Source organism: Schistocerca piceifrons, chromosome 11 (genome assembly GCF_021461385.2).
Source record: "Schistocerca piceifrons isolate TAMUIC-IGC-003096 chromosome 11, iqSchPice1.1, whole genome shotgun sequence".
NCBI classification, from domain to species: domain Eukaryota; kingdom Metazoa; phylum Arthropoda; class Insecta; order Orthoptera; family Acrididae; genus Schistocerca; species Schistocerca piceifrons.
The window spans coordinates 112,597,561-112,615,764 of NC_060148.1; the positions used below are offsets into that span (position 1 = coordinate 112,597,561).

Sequence of the window (18,204 nt, forward strand, 5' to 3'; positions counted from 1 at the left end):
AACGTTGGGAATCACCACAGAATTCATCAACCGACCACGGCATAACAGCCCGGATAATTATAATGGACATGATATCCTCCTGAAGTCAATAGTTACTTAAGAAAACAACAAAATTTTATGACTGGAGTCGGTATTATTCTGCTTTAATTGCTAATACTGAATGTTTTCATGAAGGGAATGGTTCACATAGGGTACTAATCATCTGATACTAAAATCTGGAATATCTTTCCCGAAAATATTATGTCCATGTAACAGATATTGTTAGGCTGCAACTCATTCTATACACATTCGAGGCAGTCCAATATGACAAAGCCCAACCAGGCATAGGACGACAAGTCAGAGCCAGTCATAGTGAATACGACTTCCTTTCAAATAACATACTTGCTCTCGTTTTGTAACTGATATCGTGCCACCACTGTGTTGTAGATGTTACAGACAACAAGATAATTCTCACTGACATCACTTTTCACTCACATTTCTCTTCTTGCTGAATGTATTCTCAGTCGAGTCTATTATGTCCACTTTACTTGGTCATGCTGATCCTTTAAATGAGATTACAAACCACTTTCCAAATAGAACAATTACTAGAACTAAAAATTCTGAGAATCAACCAAGCCCTGGGGCACACAACACTTCCGCCAAACTTAAAATAGCTTGAGAAATGCGAACCACGTATCTCTTAAATGCTCGTATCTGTAACACATATGAAAGGGGAAAACTGCCAGCAGGTTTTGAAGAGTTCTGAAAATATCCATCCTAAAGAGAAGTATGATTTAAAACGCGAAATCAGACAAACGCCCAGAAAGGGCTTTAAGTCTTGTGTGAAGTGGATGGTGTCTATGAGGGTACTTGTTTCAGTGTAGCTGTGATGCCTCTTCACCGTTTCCATTTGCTTGCCCATACACAAACACCATCTCGGCTTGTTCCTGATGTGGATGCCGGACTACTCTGCTGCTTACAGTACGCCGTGTCAATAACACAGCCTGCAACACACAAGGAACACACGGCACGTAATCAGAGTGACATCTTCCATTCGTCAGCACCACCTAATGCGACAACGATGCATTTCCGGACATATGTCAATAGGATTTTTTCCTCCATTTCTAGTCAGGAATCCGTCCTTACAACTTGATGGTTTTATTAACGTTCACCATATATTTACACAGGAATCCTACCAGAACGTTTACCTTCAATAGTTATTTTTAATCTATGCAAAGTGGGGCACTTAAGAAAGTAGTCGAGCAGTTAGAGGTAAATGTGGAAATACAGAAGAAAGGAACATATACGCTGATGACACACAAGTTTTATCCGAAAGTGGTCTAGATCTCGGCTGTATCTGAAATAAAAAGAATAAAGTTACGAGTAAGAACTACCACACGATAATAAATGAGTAAGTGATGGTCTGTGACAATGGATGACAAACCTGCGTTCGAGTACATGTGCGTGACAGGCTATTGCAATGATTCGTTTATTTAGTTAGACAAAGAGATCACTAGTGGTGCACAAAACAAAGATCAAATAGGCAGAACTGCCCACAAAACAATGACTTAAAGGAAGGAAGTATTTACCTCTAAACGTAGCGGCCAACAAATCAGAAACAGTTTTCTGCAAAATTGTATTTGGAGTGTGGTATTGTGTCACACTGGGACCAGAGCTCTGGCAACTGTGTAAAGGAAGGGACCGGATTCGTCTGAGCAGGGGTGTTGCAGGCGTATCCTAAAAATAAAATGGACTGATACAGTAACATTAAAAGAAGGTCAGAGGAGGTGGTTTTATGTAATCAGTATGTATTAAAAAAGTAAACGCACAATGTGCGTGGCGTTGAAACTCAGAAACGGGTCTCGATCCGATCAGGAGAGTTATATGGTGTGGTAGACATCTATCCGCCATCCATGAAGGAGGCTCCCATTTTTACCTGAAGGGCGAGGTTTTGAAGATATAATGGCTGGGACGTTCCGCCATATAGAAATTTCTAGAACATTCCGGAACATTCGAGAGTATTCGAGAACGATACAGAACATTCGAGAGTATTCGAGACGATTGCACAACATTGCAGAATGTTCCACAATGATCCGAGATGTTCTGGAATCTTCAGGAGTAGTATGGCAGATTTCAGAATGCTCGGGAACATCCTGGAACCTGTCAGATCACTGTGGAACATTCCATAACACTTTTGAACGTTATGGAATGTTCTGGAACACTGTTGACCGTTCGAAGGCGCTTTGGTATGTTCTCAAATTCGGCACTGGTGGGGCTACACAACCTGTAGTGGGTTTCAACGTCAGTTTCTTATGAGTGACGAAGGGAGGAACATCAAACGTTCGGCAGTGAGTCGATAGACACCGACAGTGAAGTGTGAGTAACTAAACTCATACAGTGACTGAATATAAATAGAAAAAAAAGTGTGAAAAGTGTGTAAAACTACGTAACGTATTTGTAAAGCAGGAAAAATGTCACATGATGTATGACATTATAGTTTATTGCTTCTTTACTAACCACTGTATTGGTGACACACCTCGCAGACAGAATGCACGTAAGTAGTAGGGCAACAAGGACCTCGCTCCACATTGCAGGTTGCCTAAATCAGGGACAGGTATACACTCAGGGGCAAACCTATTGTTCTGCTTTGATTGACAGGTTATTAACCTGTTGTTCTCCTTTGGTTGATGTCCTTGTTGCCTCGCTACTCACATACACCACTGGAAGTAACTGAAACATTATATCAGTGTACGACACAACTTAGGAGACATGACATCAGAAACAACGAGATACGTGAAAAACTGCCGCACCATGCATGAATTTAGTAGTTTGTTACTAGTAACTCCATTCGCAACACATTGCGCACACCATATTCACATGTTCCGCTCAAAATATGTCATTGTACGACAAATGGTTCAGGCACTGCGTGGTATACACGATATGCACAGCTGTAAACAAACGCCTTGGTAGCTCTGGGTTTCTCTGCTAGTACTGTTGTGAAATGGAGTTCAGGCTGTGGGGTATCTACTGAGACATGAGAGGCTGCTAAAACTGATAACACACAGATATATGATCGAAATAAGGACCAGAGGAAGACTACAGCTGAAGTACATGGATCAAACTATAAAAGATGTCGCCTGCAACTCCAACATAGAAATGGAGAAAAGGGCAGTAAGATGGGAAGACTGAGATTTGCTGTTGTCAGATCTTCAGACTGAACACTGAAGACTTGTCATATGCTAGGGTAGGCAACTTAATAACAAATATTGCTACACTTTACCATTCTCAGTTCCCTGACCAGCTCCAGAGCATCATACATCTGTATTTCAAACTCTTTAAGCCACTTCATATTAACATGTATGTCTCTAGCATCCATATTATTCTTTACTACAAGCCACATTCCATTCTGGCACGTTGCTTTCCCCTCTACTAAGTCATTCACAGCAATTATAATTTAACAAGAAGTGTGATTTTATCCTTTATGTACAGTGTCTCACATCAGAAGCGAGACACTCAGCATCACTCACTGCACACTTTTCTCTGTAGTCAATAAGTACAGCTGCAATCAGGTGTGAATGCACCCGCTTTCTGCTCTTACAAACGCCTGTCATGAGCTTCAAGAAAAAATAGAGCACTGCATAATTCTGAAACTATGCTGCGTTCCCATCTCAACACATTTATTGAATTAGGAAAGTGCCTCATAAAAATTCATAAAACTAATTTCCTGTTTAATATTGGTGCTTACACTTTGAGAAATTTTTGACACTAACAATGAGTGCCTAATATTACTTTGGTTGTCTTTAGAAAAGAATGCACAGATCACTCTAGTTAATGGTTGTGGTACTATAATCAATCTCATGCATCCATAAATTATTGTAGAGAGTTTTATTTATCTGGGACATAAAAAAAGAGAGAAAGGATAATTAAATTTCACTGCTGAAAGACACTTCCAGAATTGTGACAAATCTCTGCCAACGCTTACCCCACACAAAACTAATATTGTCATCAATCCTGAAGATTCATAAGCAGGATTCCCTCATGCAGACTACAAGAAAGGGTAAGCAACTGAACCACTTCATCCTGCACCATGAATTTTCAGCACCAGTCTGCTGAAATGATATAGGTCATTCAAATATATCCACACGATATGTAGTGTTCATTGCATGTGAGATACTACACAAACTGTGAACCTTGTAGGATATTATAATGATGGTGAAAAATGCTTAAAGTGGGTAGATGTTGACCAGCTCTCGTGTAGTGGCGTTGGTATACCCTGGAGGCCATGAACACATTTTGTGAGTAGTAGTGCTGCAGGAACTACGACAAAATATTTTTAGTAATATTGTACTGCAGTTTTCCTTCTGAGGCAGTCAATCACAGAGATGTGGAGGGCAAATGCAAATGAAGTTCTCATGCATTGAGAGGGTCCATTACTTCATTTCACTTACTACAACACCAAAGTAAATGTACAAAGAACTTGTACAACTTGAGTCCACTTATCTGTGTGGTTTTGCACTCCCTCTGGTGTGAATCCACTCACTGACTCAGTTGGCGAAGGTGTTATTTAGCCATTGTTTCATCTCATGGGGCAATCTGGCCCAAACCCCCAGGATAGTGCCAATAGGATGAGGTTCACATTCGAAATGGTTCCATACATCTGCAGACCTTGCTGGCCACTAGAGTGCCTCACATCTTGCAGACATTTCGCAGAGACACATGTATGGCTGAGCATTGTTTAGTTTAAAAGTGGCATCATGTTACATATGACATGTGAAACGTAACACACGAGGGGACAGAATGTCTGTCATGTACCATTGAGCAGAGTACTCGCAATCACCACCGGTCATAACCCAAATTCATGAGCAATAGCACTACACACGTTGGCGCAATGTGTAACACCTCTATGTGCCTCCAAAACGTTGGAATAATGAAACCTCTACCCAGGTCACTGCCATACTCGGTACCAATGGTTTCCAGGTTCTTACAGAGCTATGATAAATTGCTGAACACCACACAATGCCATTCACTAGCCAGCTGCAAATGTTTCCCCGTGGCAGCACCACTCCAGATTCAATTATTTGTGTTGTCATGCTGATGGCATCCTATGGATCGGACGTTAATTCTGTAGTCTTGCTGCAGCTAATCTCCAGCCAATGATGAGGGATGACAGAATGTCGCAGAGTCAATTACGTTTGCCCTGATGGCAGGTGCAGATGCGAAGAAGTTACAATGTACTTGTTGCACAATATGGCAATCGTCCACTGTGGTGATCAGACATGGTCAAACGAACCTTTCATGATGGGTACACCTGCACTTAGATTCCCGTGGAGTGGGTCACTGTCCCAGCAGAACGCTCCACGAGTCTGGATAATACACCATACGATAATCTGGCTGAAGGGAGATCAACACTGAGGCCCTTTCCATCTCTCTCAGTACACAGCGTCTCCATGTCAGTCAGAGTGATCAATCAACATCTTACACGTTCATGCACATGATGCAGCCAGCTAGGCCTTGTAACCACACAAAACAGAAGCAAGTGAAATACGCTACAGTGGCCATTCCACTTGTCACAGAGAACTGCAGCTCTAATCATTTAGATACCTGCAGATTTCGTGTACATTCTTAACATTGCTCTTACATCTCATATCTTCTGGGAGCTTCACTTTTTTTCAGGGAGTGCATGACGACTTTTATGGAGTTCATTACTTTGTAGCATTTTAAGACGATGTGTCATTAATACATGTTGTAGTACGTATCAAATTTCTGTAATAGATGAGCAAAAGTATTCATATGTATGAAAGGCGATTCAATAATGAAACAGGCACATTGGTCTGGGAAAACAACTGTTAGTAGGACATGTTTCGTACTTTTATGGCTACAATTTGCCATCACTAGGATGAACCCAGATCAGCTAATGTTTCAACATTGTTTTGTTTATAACCTCAAAAATACATTTCAAGATGGAGAGTTCGCTTGAGACGTCCACATTAGTTGAACAACGTTCGGTTATTCGTTCTTAACTTACTGAAGGCGAGAAACCCCTGAATACATACCACAGAATGTCTTACGTTTATGCTGAAGGTTCTAGATATCATGCAAATTTTTACAAGGCGATAGAGCAGTTCAAAAATGGTCGCGACTCAGTGACTGACGAACACCACTCTGGCCCACCAGTTGCAGTTTCAACTCCTCACTTGAAAGTCGAACTGATGACATTATTCGTGCCGACCGCCGCGTGACTGTGGAAATAATAGTTGATAAGGTCCAAGTCAGTACAGGTACAGTTCATAATATTATCTGTAACAAGCTGAAGTAACGCAAAACATGTGCAAGATCGGTCCCAAAGGAGTCAACGCGGGTACGCTAGGAAACAAGGTTGAGAGTGCACAGAGCTAAAGGAACGTTATGAAACGCGAGGTGCGCACTTCCTTAACAAATTTTAACTTGTGATGAAACTTGGGCTTACTACTATGAGCCAGAACCCAAGCATCAGCAAGAAAAGTCATGTTGACGGTGTTTTGGGATGCTGAAGGTCCAGTTTTTTGTGATTACCTCGAAGCGTACAATGAGTGGCCAGTAGTACTCGAATTTGAAACATCGTGAATCCAGCCATGAGAGAGAGACGACGTGGATCTCAGAGGAGGTGTGTGATTCTCCATTAAGACAACGCACACCCTCATTTTGCTCAGGTAATCCGTGACACCATCGACTAAATGGGCTGGGAAGCACTGCCTCATCCCCCTTACAGTCGTGATTTAGCACCTAGTGACTGCCATTTGTTTGGTGCAGTGAAGGAGGCATTGCGTGGAAAGAGATTCCAGGAAAATTAGGATGTGAAAAAGTTTGTGGGAAGTTGCTTCAAACATCAAGATAAAGGTTTCTTTGCAGCCGGAATAAAAAAGGTTGTAGCCCGTTGGAAGAAGTGCATAAATGTTCAAGGAGGTTATGCTGAAACGTTTCGTTTTCTAAAAATAAACGCTTTTTCCTCCGGCCCAAGTTGTCTCTTTAATTATTGAATGACCCTCGTCTGTACACTTTGTAACTGTTCCCCATTCTTTGTACTCCAAGTACACATAATCAGTGGCTGCAGTGTTGACCAGTCATGGAGAGACTGGAGGTGGAGAGACGAATCCACCGCCGGCCGCGGTGGTCTAGCGGTTCTGGCGCTGCAGTCCGGAACTGCGGGACTGCTGCGGTCGCAGGTTCGAATCCTGCCTCGGGCATGAGTGTTGTGTGATGTCCTTAGGTTAGTTAGGTTTAAGTAGTTCTAAGTTCTAGGGGACTGATGACCATAGATGTTTAGTGCTCAGAGCCATTTTTGAACGAATCCACCCACTAATTCGTGACGACAGAGGAGCAATTTTCAGGTGGGCAGAGGCAAATGTGCCAGTGCAAGCCGCTGTGACTTAGTGGAATAAAGTTGCGCCGTCTATTGCCGACACAAGGAATGATGGAGGAGAAACATGTGACTGCCGGCAGGGCCTTCAGGAACGAGCCAGCTCAGGTGTCTCGTAACGGTGCTGCCCAGGCGTCTAACAACATGGCCGACATGGGAAAGTATGTAGCAGCACACCCATTTGTGCGGCTCCATGTTCGCTCTTCTCAATACTGGTGGTCGGCTGGAGACACACAACACCGCACCAGACACATCTATTTGAAGAGCCGAGGCTTGTGCCAGGTGTGACAACACAAACAGGGGGCGCTTGGGCAGGTGACGCTTTCTCGTCTGCCTCTCGCTACTGGGTGATGAACTTCGGCGCTTGGACGTTTAAGCTGCTGGCTGATGGCCCAGCCTCGTTCGCTATGGCTTTCCCCAGGCGCCTGTACACTTACACCCGTGATCGCTTGGTTCGATTAATGTCAGCCCATCATGCTTACAAGAAAGCTTAAACGCTGCTCCCGACCAACAACAGCGGACAATACTGCACCCTTAACACCCAACTCCATGCCAGAACTGTTTGATCCCTACAGAGATATGGAAGGAGAATTATATACCTCATAATTTAATTACGCTGTGTGATCAAATCCAGACACCTCCAAAAACATACGTTTTTCATATTAGGTGCATTCTGCTGTCCTCTACTGCCAGGTACTCCATATCAGTGACCTCAATAGTCATTACACATCGTGAGAGAGCAGAATGCGGCGCTTCGCGGAACTCACGGACTTCGAACATGGTGAGGTGATTGGGTGGCACTTGTAGCATACGTCTGTATTCGAGATTTCCACACTCCAAAACACCCCTAGTTTTACTGTTTTCGATATTATAGCGAAGTGGAAACGTGAAGAGACACGTACAGCACAAAAGCGTACAGGCAGTCCTCGTCTGGTGGCTGACAAAGACCGCCAGCATTTGAAGAGGTTCGTAATGTGTAACAGGCAGACATCCGTTCAGACCGTCACACAGGAATCCCAAACTGCGATAAGGGTCCACTGCAAGTGCTATGACAGTTAGACGGGAGGTGAGAAAACTTGGGTTTCATTGTCGAGCGGCTGCTCATGAGCCACACATCACGCCGGTAAATGCCAGACGACGCCTCTCTCGGTGTAAGGCGCGTAAACATCGGACGACTGAACAGATGAAAAACGTTGTGTGTAGTGATGAATCACGGTACACAATGTGGAGATCCGATGGCACGGTGTTTGTATGTCGAAACCCTGGTGAACGTCACCTGCCAGCGTGTGTTGTGCCAAGAGAAAAATTCGGAGGCGATGGTGTTATGGCGTAGTCTTGTATTTCATGGAGGGGGCGTGCACCCCTTGTTGTTTTGCTTGGCACTATCACAGCGCAGGCCTACATTGATGTTTTATTTATCTTCTTACTTCTCACTGTGGAAGAGAAGTTCTGAAATGGTGAATGCATCTTTCAATCATAATTCACGACTTGTGGTGAGGTGGTTACACGACAATAACGTCCCTGTAATGGACTGACCTGCACAGAGTCCTGACCTGAATCCTATAGAACACCTTTGGGATCTTTTGGAAGGCCGACTTCGTGCCAGGACTCACCGACCGACATCGATACCTCTCCTCAGTGCAGCACTCGGTGAAAAATGGCCTGCCATTCCCCAACAAACCTTCCAGCACATGTTTGAAAGTATGCCTGCGAGAGTGGGCGATGTCATCAAGGCTAAGGGTAGGCCAACACCATATTGAATTCCAGCGTTAGCCATGAAGGGCGCCACGAACTTGCAAGACATTATCAGCCAGGTGTTCGGATATTATTGATCTCGCAGTGTGTGTCAGGAGGCCGCAAACAAGGCTACTCTATAGGCAAAAATTAAAGGATATATTCAAGGTTCTTCTCTTTTGTTCATTTTCTACACCTATGAACAATGGTCTATGTGGTTAGCAAAGACGAGCTAATGGGCTGAATTTCTTCTACATATGAGCATTCTAAACTTCTGCGAATTTTTTGAATTTCTGTAGGATATAATTATGTACAGCATCTGGCCATATTCCTGGGTAAGGAGCCCTATGTTAATACATACTATGATATGCCCAGCAAATAAAGTGAAATCAAGAATTCAGCTGAATATTTGACAACTTTGTCTCGATTCTCTACAGTATCAATGGACTGAAGCATTGTCGCTTCATCCGGCATTTCGTTATGAATCTGGAAATTGATGGCAGTGATTCATTATGTTTGGCTGCTGATGGACAATAAGCCGTAGATGATTTTTGCAAATCTATGCAATATTTAGGAAAAATTTGTGAATTAGTTCGTCTGTTCGCTGCTGTCATTTTACAGAAGGTTGTTCACAATCTGACACAATGTGTGGATTTATCAATTGCCATTGTCCAATTCCATATACCAAACAACTGGTTTACAAGACGTTCAGTACATGCATCAAGTTGTACACACATATTGGTCTTCAAAGTCTGTTTCAGCAGGTGTGCGATAAATCTGATAATTTGTGATAATGCCGTTTATCAGCTGTCGATGAACACTGTGTAACAGGTAGAATTTGTCAAAACTCACCACAGAATAATGCGGGTACACAAGTTAAAAGCTCTTTATTTACACTCAGATGTTTCACTATACGATGCAGTGCTTACAGTGGTTTTTTGTAGGCTGCATTACATTTTTCCCGTATAGTGGGTAGACATGATTGTGGTACTTTACCTATAGCAGAATATTTGTTAATACTGCATGGTGATGACTCATGCATTTGCATATAAAATTGATATTTCGGTACTAAATGGGCTATCTGGCCAAAATCTAAAACAGATGCTGCAATTTTAGATGATTTAATAACCATGGCAACAGCGCGTGGCGGCCCTGATGGTCACCCATCCAAGTGCCGACCACGCCCGACAGCGCTCAACTTCGGTGATCTGACGAGAACTGGTGTATCCACTGTGGCAAGGCCGTTGCCCCCTGTTTAGCAATAATTGCAATTAACAACATTCTTAGAGACGACCTAATGCATCCATTCAGTGCAAATTGGGGTGTCCTGCGACTGCGTTATCTAATTTGCCAAGTTATAATTTGTTTGCTGATGTGTCCTGAATGCATTAGGTTGGCAATTCAAAGAAAATTAGTGTCTTACGAAACATACCGTCCCTTCACAATGAGAAAAATGCACTTAACGTGTATTTTTTGTTTGTGGAGTACACGTGATCTTCGTTTCCAAGGTCCACTCCCAAATGAACAACTGTTTGATGTCGTTCATGGATTTAAAAAAAATAAAATACGTCATTCTGTCTCATTGCTACTGACGCAAGCCCCAGCTGATATTGGCCAATTTCGCTGATGGATGCTGTTGCATTTCCCATCCCATCCCATCGCCACCTTTCTTGACACGTCTGCACATGCACTTGAGCCACTTCACCGAATAGCATTGTTCGCTTTTGGTGTGAATTTTGTATGTATTTGTGAGGAACGGTAAACACGATACATCTCCATTCTTATGTAATTCAGCATCGTTGTTTCCTAATTTTATAGTGATGGCTTTTCCTCCATCTTTAGCTGATCGTCGGTGTCAGAGTGGATACCAGATATTGCATCTGATAGTCCGGCAGTTAAGTGTGTTGGGTTTCATTTCGTGTATTTCTCATCAGACATGCTTGATGGACTATTTGCTGAGTGAGTCACATGGAACACATATCATAATTTGGTAACGACCTAGAGTAACCTAGTTTTTGTATGTCTGTTCATCTGATTAGAGGTTTTAGAGACTTTGGTCATTCACTTATGCAATAAAATGGAACACCTACAGCAATCCTTACGATGTTATTTATTAAATGAATACTACTTTCGGTGCTCCAATACATCGTTTCCAGGCCTTAACTGGCGCTGAGCGAGTTAACTCCAATGGCATATACGATTCATCAGTGGGATACATTTATGACTACCTGTAAGAACGATGTCATGTTCGCAGTTGATAGTTGGAGACACAACGTCGCTGTTGCAGGTAGTCTGCGAAATCCAGTTTATAGATGTTTCCCATTGATGAATCTTGTATACGAATGGTGTTAAGCCCCTCAGCTTCAGTTAAGGCCAAAAGATAATGTAATGAAGCACCGAAACTGGTAATCATATAATAAATGACATCATAAGGACGGTTACAGGTTCGCCATTCTATTACGGAAAATAACCGAATTCTGGATAAATGTAGACAACTGGTACACCTACTGAGATGATTTGACCAATATGATCTGGTGGGTGAGTTTTCTATCAACCAAGTCAAAATGTATGCTAATGGCAACCCTCTCTTACGCCACTCAGTAGAATGCATCCAACAGCGTCTTTCCATAAACGCGATCCTTTGTAATGAGATCGATTGAAGATTTCAGTGGTAGTTTGAGCACACGTTCTGAAACATCATGACGATTAAATGATGCCTGTCCACTTAATGAAAGTTCTTTCATTTCATTAAAAGTAGAATTGCATGTGACTATAATGAGAAAACTGGGCTGCTCTATGCGCGAACACGTGTCATTGCATGTTGTCCATTCTCACTCACTTGCAGTTCACTCCACGTAGATGTACGCTGCTTAGCTCAGTGGTAACGTGCTTGCCTTCCATGCAGCGGGGCCAGGTTCGATTCCCGTCCGGGTTGGAGATTTTCTCCGCTCGTGGACTGGGTGTTGTGTTATCCTCACCACCGGCACGTGAGTCGTCCCGTGTAGCGTCGACTCAACAGAGACTCGCACTCGGTGGCCGAACCTCCCCGGATGTGGCCTCCCGGCCAGCAGTGACGCGTAGACGTGGCTGGTAGTGTGGCCATTTTTCTCGACTTTTGAGTTTCACATTGAAATAGTGATTTCATGGGATTCATGTTGATGTTGTTAACAACATTAAAAGACCTAACACACTGATACGACATGTCAGAAAGTAAGGTCTAAATTTGAGTGGTGTAAATAAATAACTTTGGTAGAACAAAATCAGCGTACTTGTTGTTCAATCCTAAATAACTTTTTCGCCCAAAGACGACTATGTTGTCTTTTAAAAAATTCTACACGACTGTGAACTCTAATCGCAAGGAGTAGAAAATATAGCTGTTAGGAATTATTTTCAGGGAGAAGAAAGGAAGATTATGGTTCCACATTTCGTCGACAGTGAGGTCATTACGGATGGAACACAAGCTCGGATTGTTTGAAGGACAGGGAAGGAAACTGGCTGTGCCCTTTCATGGAACCATCGTGGCATTTCTCAGGAGAGATTTCGGTAAATCACAGAAAACCTAAGTCTGGATGGCTGTACGTAGATGTGAACGGTCGTCGAACTTAATGTGTATTCTTTTCAGAATATATATTCAGTAGAGTGGAAGTCAGATATGGATGGTAAACAGTACACGCGCGAAGAGAACAGGAACTTTCCAAATTAATGGTACAGAAGGACGCTAAAAAAAAAAAAGGTCGTGTGACTAGGGCCTCCCGTCGGATAGACCGTTTCGATTCGACGCCACTTCGGCGACTTGGGCGTCGATAGGGATGAAATGATGATGATTCGGACTACATAACACCCAGTCCCTGAAAGGAGAAGAATCTCCGACCAAGCCGGGAATCGAAGCCGGGTCCTTAGGACTGACATTCTGTCGTGCTGAGCACTTTTTTTTTTCATTTTGTCCGTTATTGATCGTTGTGTTTGGTCGTTGCGGACGTCGCGAGACATCCTGTTCAAGTTCGGTGGTTGATCCTTCCACAATTTTTTATTTTATTTCAGAGGCCGACCGGCTCTCTGATCGAACACGCTGAGCTACCACCACTCAGCTACCGGGTGCGGACAGTAGGATGTTGAAGATTAAATAGGAAGATAGGATAATTCAGCAAGAAAAGCAGAATAGAATCAAAGAGGATTTTTTGGGTACAACTGAAAGAAGAAACATGTTGATAGGACACAGTCTGAAGGATGGGGCTGTAGTTAAACTGTCAGTTGAAGGACCGCTTGGTTTGAGGCGCCATGTAATGGATCGCGCGGCCTCTGCAGCCGGAGGTTTCAGTCCTCCGTCGGACATGGGTGTGTGTGTTGTTCTTACATAAGTTAGTTTACTTTAGTTTAAGTAGTGGGTAAGTCTAGGGACCGATGATCTCAGCAGTTTGGTAGCTGGGAAATTCACACATTTCTACATTTGATGATAGTATACGGATACTTGTGTCTGTAGCAAGCAGACCATATGGAGAAGTAAGTTTCATCTCACAATGCTATTCGTCAGCTAATACACGTAGCAGTTCATTTGCAGGGGAATTAAGAGAGGAAAGGAGTGAACGGTCATCCTAGACACTATCATCACAGCATTGGTCACTTCGTTTTTCGTAAAATCCTTGGAAGATTTTGTATTTTTCGATAGTTCAGAGACAGCCGCTGAAGTGGGAACTGGAATAATGAGCAACTGCTGAGTGTAACCAAGCTAAAACTAGCAATGGGCGCTAGATTGTATGATATATACCAAGAAAATTTGAGGAAAATGCAATCGTTAGTGTCACAGTCTTTTATGCTAATAAATCACAGTAGCTTGGAAACATAGACCATCTCTCTATTGTAAAATCCAGCATACAGCTAACAGAACTGCGGAACATACAACAATGTTAGAGTTTATTTACGTTTTTCGTAATTCACTTCTCGTGCAATGACTGAATGGGGCCCCAAATGACATTATACAAATTGATCTTGGATATCAACATTTGGCCTCGTTATCGAGGAAGTTTCTGTAAGAGTGTGCAAAATTTTAACAGGACGAACAGGATGCTCCACTGAGCAGTTTCCGGTAGCGAACTGGGGCTTGCAAGCATGACATCGACGAACAAGATTCTGTTGCACGCTCACAAATATCTCTGGTGTGTCTCGAATCACATCACAGGCAGCTACTATTCTGGCAATAATCCATCTCCGTATCCACTGAGGTCTCATATGCAAGTGACTTTAGATGTCCCAATTGGAAATAATAAGGGGGATTCAGGTCAGGTGACCTCGCAGGCCATGAGACAGGACCTCATCTTCCAGTCCAGTGACCAGTTGAGAGGGCTGCAGACATCCACACTGGAGTGGGGCAGTGCAACATCATGTTGTACCCACATCCCCTCAAGAACAGCCAAGGGGCAATGTAAAAACGATACAACAGAGCCACCTTACGGATAAGTTAAGTAAATAAAACCTGCATCATGCATCCTAGTAATCAGGATCATCCTCGTTTTCTTGAAGGAAATAATAAATGAATATGTAAGTAAACAACACAGTATATGTAAATCTGTACTCATGTTAGTTGTGAATAGTGTGGAAAAGAGGAATGCTACACAAACCGATAGAGAAGTTTATTTCCACATCTCCTTTAGCTGGTTTATCCAACTCCATGTTCCCTACCTCAAATTGTACAGTGAAGCATTCTCTATGTACTGTTACATTTTTACACGCTCTTATGGAAACATCCTGTATTTTGTGACATCTGCATGGTATTCTGGGTGTCGAGTGAAATATTACAAGAGCTTTCCACTTTAGGGCGATCAATAGACGTACTGACCAAACCAGCCGATAGATAATGAGACAATCAGCGACGAAATTTTCGCGTTGAAATAGACTTCAGAAACGGAAACGAGCCAGCTACTATGAGAATCCAACGTAAATTAGCTTTCTTTCAATGTGGGATTATTTATTAATGCAGATAAACTATAGCAGAATGATTCCAGAATGAGATTTTCACTCTGCAGCGGAGTGTGCGCTGATATGAAACTTCCTGGCAGATTAAAACTGTGTGCCCGACCGAGACTCGAACTCGGGACCTTTGCCTTTCGCGGGCAAGTGCTCTACCAACTGAGCTACCGAAGCACGACTCACGCCCGGTACTCATAGCTTTACTTCTGGCAGTACCACGTCTCCTACCTTCCAAACTTTACAGAAGCTCTCCTGCGAACCTTGCAGAACTAGCACCCCTGAAAGAAAGGATATTGCGGAGACATGGCTTAGCCACAGCCTGGGGGATATAGCAGAATGACTTAAGTTATATACAGAAAGGAGAGAGACTTTTTATGAGATAACTACGTATGCGACTGTTGGCATTGAGACAATGAGAAGTCACGGATAAGAACCGAGTGAAAGAATAGCCACAAAGCAAGAAAAACAACGCTACGTTCTGTCAATCCCGTTTCATTAACCACTACCGCCGCCAGTGCGCACCATCCCTTTGCCTCTTGGACTGCCTGCCTCCTTTGGGAGTAGCAGGACTGACGTCACCGTGTAACGAGAGGCTTGTACGTGCCCAGTTCTGCAGGGCACGCTGCCTGAAGGACATGCTGTGCTACGAAATCAGACGTTCCACGCACTAGCCTATCGTCGCTGTGCAGCTGGCGAATACTAAGTAAATCATCAACGTACGGTGTGCTGTCCCAGCTGCCGAAATCTCTCCATAAATTTTTCAAAATGGATGCACAAATTCCTTTAATTTAAACATTTAAGTTTAGACTGGCAACAGCGTCCCAACCCTTTTTTAATAGTATTCTAATGCCATATTAAGAATAAATCCTTTCTGCCACTCTCAACTTTCTGAGAAATTATTTGTGGAACTTAATGACATTTCTTTTGACTGCTGTTTGCGCAAAAGACATACCTAGCTTAAATTGACTTGAAATCTGATTAGCTGAAATTCATAGACAAATGACACCTTCCCCTTCAGAAAGCTTCATTTACACTTATTTACTGGCAAGTCATAGTAGCTGAATCTTAAGCAAATGAAACATTTTTTTTTCTTTTTCTTCCGTCTTGTGATTGATTAAAAGTGACAGACCACGAATTCCTCTCCGGTGCCAACCTTTTTATCTCAGATTACTAGCTGCAACCTACAACCTCAATTATATGTTGGATGTAATTTTCACCATCTACAGCTTCCTCTAGTAACATGGAAGTTATTCCCTTATGTCTTAAAACATTTCCCATCCTCCTGTCACTTCTTCTCGTCAATGATTTCCATGTATTTCTTTCCGCGCCGATTCTGCAGGGAGCCTCCTCATTCTTTACCTCATCAGTCCTGCTAATGTTTGACATTCTTCTGTAGCACGACACCTGAAATGCTTCTGTTCCGGTTTCCTCACAGTCCACCTTCCACTATTATAAGATGCTGTGCTCCTAACATACATTCTTAGAAATTTCTCCTCAGATTAAGGCCTGTCTTTAATACTAGTAGACTTCTCTTAGCCAGAAATGTCGCGTTTATCCTCCTTGCTTTGTCCACCATGCGTTATGTTGATGCCCACTGGCATAATTCCGTAACTTCGTGGTCCCAAATTCTGGTGTTAAGTTTCTCGTTATTCTCATTTCTGCTATTTCTCATTATATTCCTCTTTCTTCGATTTTCTCTCAACCCATAATTTGTTCTTAATTTTGTACTCGCTAGACTATTCATTCCATTCAACCACCCCTGTAATGTCTCTTCACTTTCACGGAGGATAGGAAAGTCATCAGCGAATATTATCACTGATACCCTTTCGCACTGAATTTTAATCCTGTTCTTGAATTTTTGCGTTATTTCCCTCATTATTTCTTCCATAAAAATATTTAACGGTAGTAGGGACGAAAGTGTTAGTCCCTTTTTAATAAGATCGCTTCATTCTTGGGATTCTGTTCTTATTCCTCACTCTTGGTTTATGCTCATATTGAATATTATCCGCCTATCCCTATGATGTATCCGTACCTTTCTTAGAATTTCGAACACTTTACACCATTGTAATCCATCGAATGCTTTTTCCAGGTGGACAAATCCTATCGACATGTCGCGATTTTTCTTCACTCTTGCTTCCGTTATAAACCACAGCCTCAGAACTGCCACTCTGTTGTCTTTAACTTTCCTAAATACAAACTGACCGTCCGCCTTATTTGACCTTAAGTTGTCCAGAGGTCTGTAAAAATCCGATTGATACCCCACCTCTTCGCTATCGCCTCAGGTCTCTTGTTCTGTCACGTCATAAGAAAACTCCTCCCCCTCATAGAGGCCTTCAGTGTACCCTTTCCACCTATTCGCTTTCTCCTCTGCACTTAACAGTGCAGTTCCTATTGCACTCTTAATGTTTTTAATTTAATCGAAGACTGTGTTGATTTTTGTATAATCTGTGTCAGTATTTCCGGTAATCATTTCTTTCTCGACTTCTTCACACTTTTCGTGGAGCCATTTCGAGTAGCTTGCTTGCACTTCCTATTTATTTCATTCCTAAGTGATTCATATTTCTGTATTTCTAGGTTTCACTTATCATATATGTAATTCCTTCTTTGATCGATAAACTGAATTATTTCTTCTGTTACCCATAGTTTCTTCACAGTTCCCTTCCTGGTTAAATTTTTCCTTCCAGCTTCTATGACTGCTGTTCTTAGGGATGTCCATTCCTCTTCAACTGAGCTGTCACCTGGGCTATTGATTGTCGCAGAATCTATAGCCTCAGAGAATGTTAAGTGTATGTCTTCATTCCTTAGTACATTCGTATCCCACTTTTTTCGCGCATTTATTCCTTCCTGAATAGTATTATAAACTTCATCCTATTCATCATGATAGCTAAATTGCGACCTGGCTATGCTTTACAAGCCGATATCTGACTACGGACATGTCTGCCTGACCATGTTGTAAGCTGTCATCTTCCTGTGTTTACCAACCTTCTCCAAGTACATCTCTTCCTCTTGTGATTCTTGAAAAGAGTATTCACAGTTACTAGCTGAAATTCATTGCGGAACTCAATTAGTCCTTGTTCTCTCTCATTTTTATTATCAAGCCAATATTCCCCAGTAATCACTTCTTCAACTAG

At 42.5% G+C, this 18,204-nt stretch overlaps 1 protein-coding gene and 1 pseudogene across 3 annotated transcripts in view; both read right to left on the reverse strand.

The window, feature by feature from the left end:
• The window catches only part of LOC124720130 (poly [ADP-ribose] polymerase tankyrase-1-like), a 99,253-nt gene that overhangs the window by 52,508 nt on the left and 28,541 nt on the right, over nt 1-18,204 (reverse strand). The window lies entirely within an intron of this gene.
• Nucleotides 10,241-10,358, reverse strand: LOC124720626 (annotated as a pseudogene).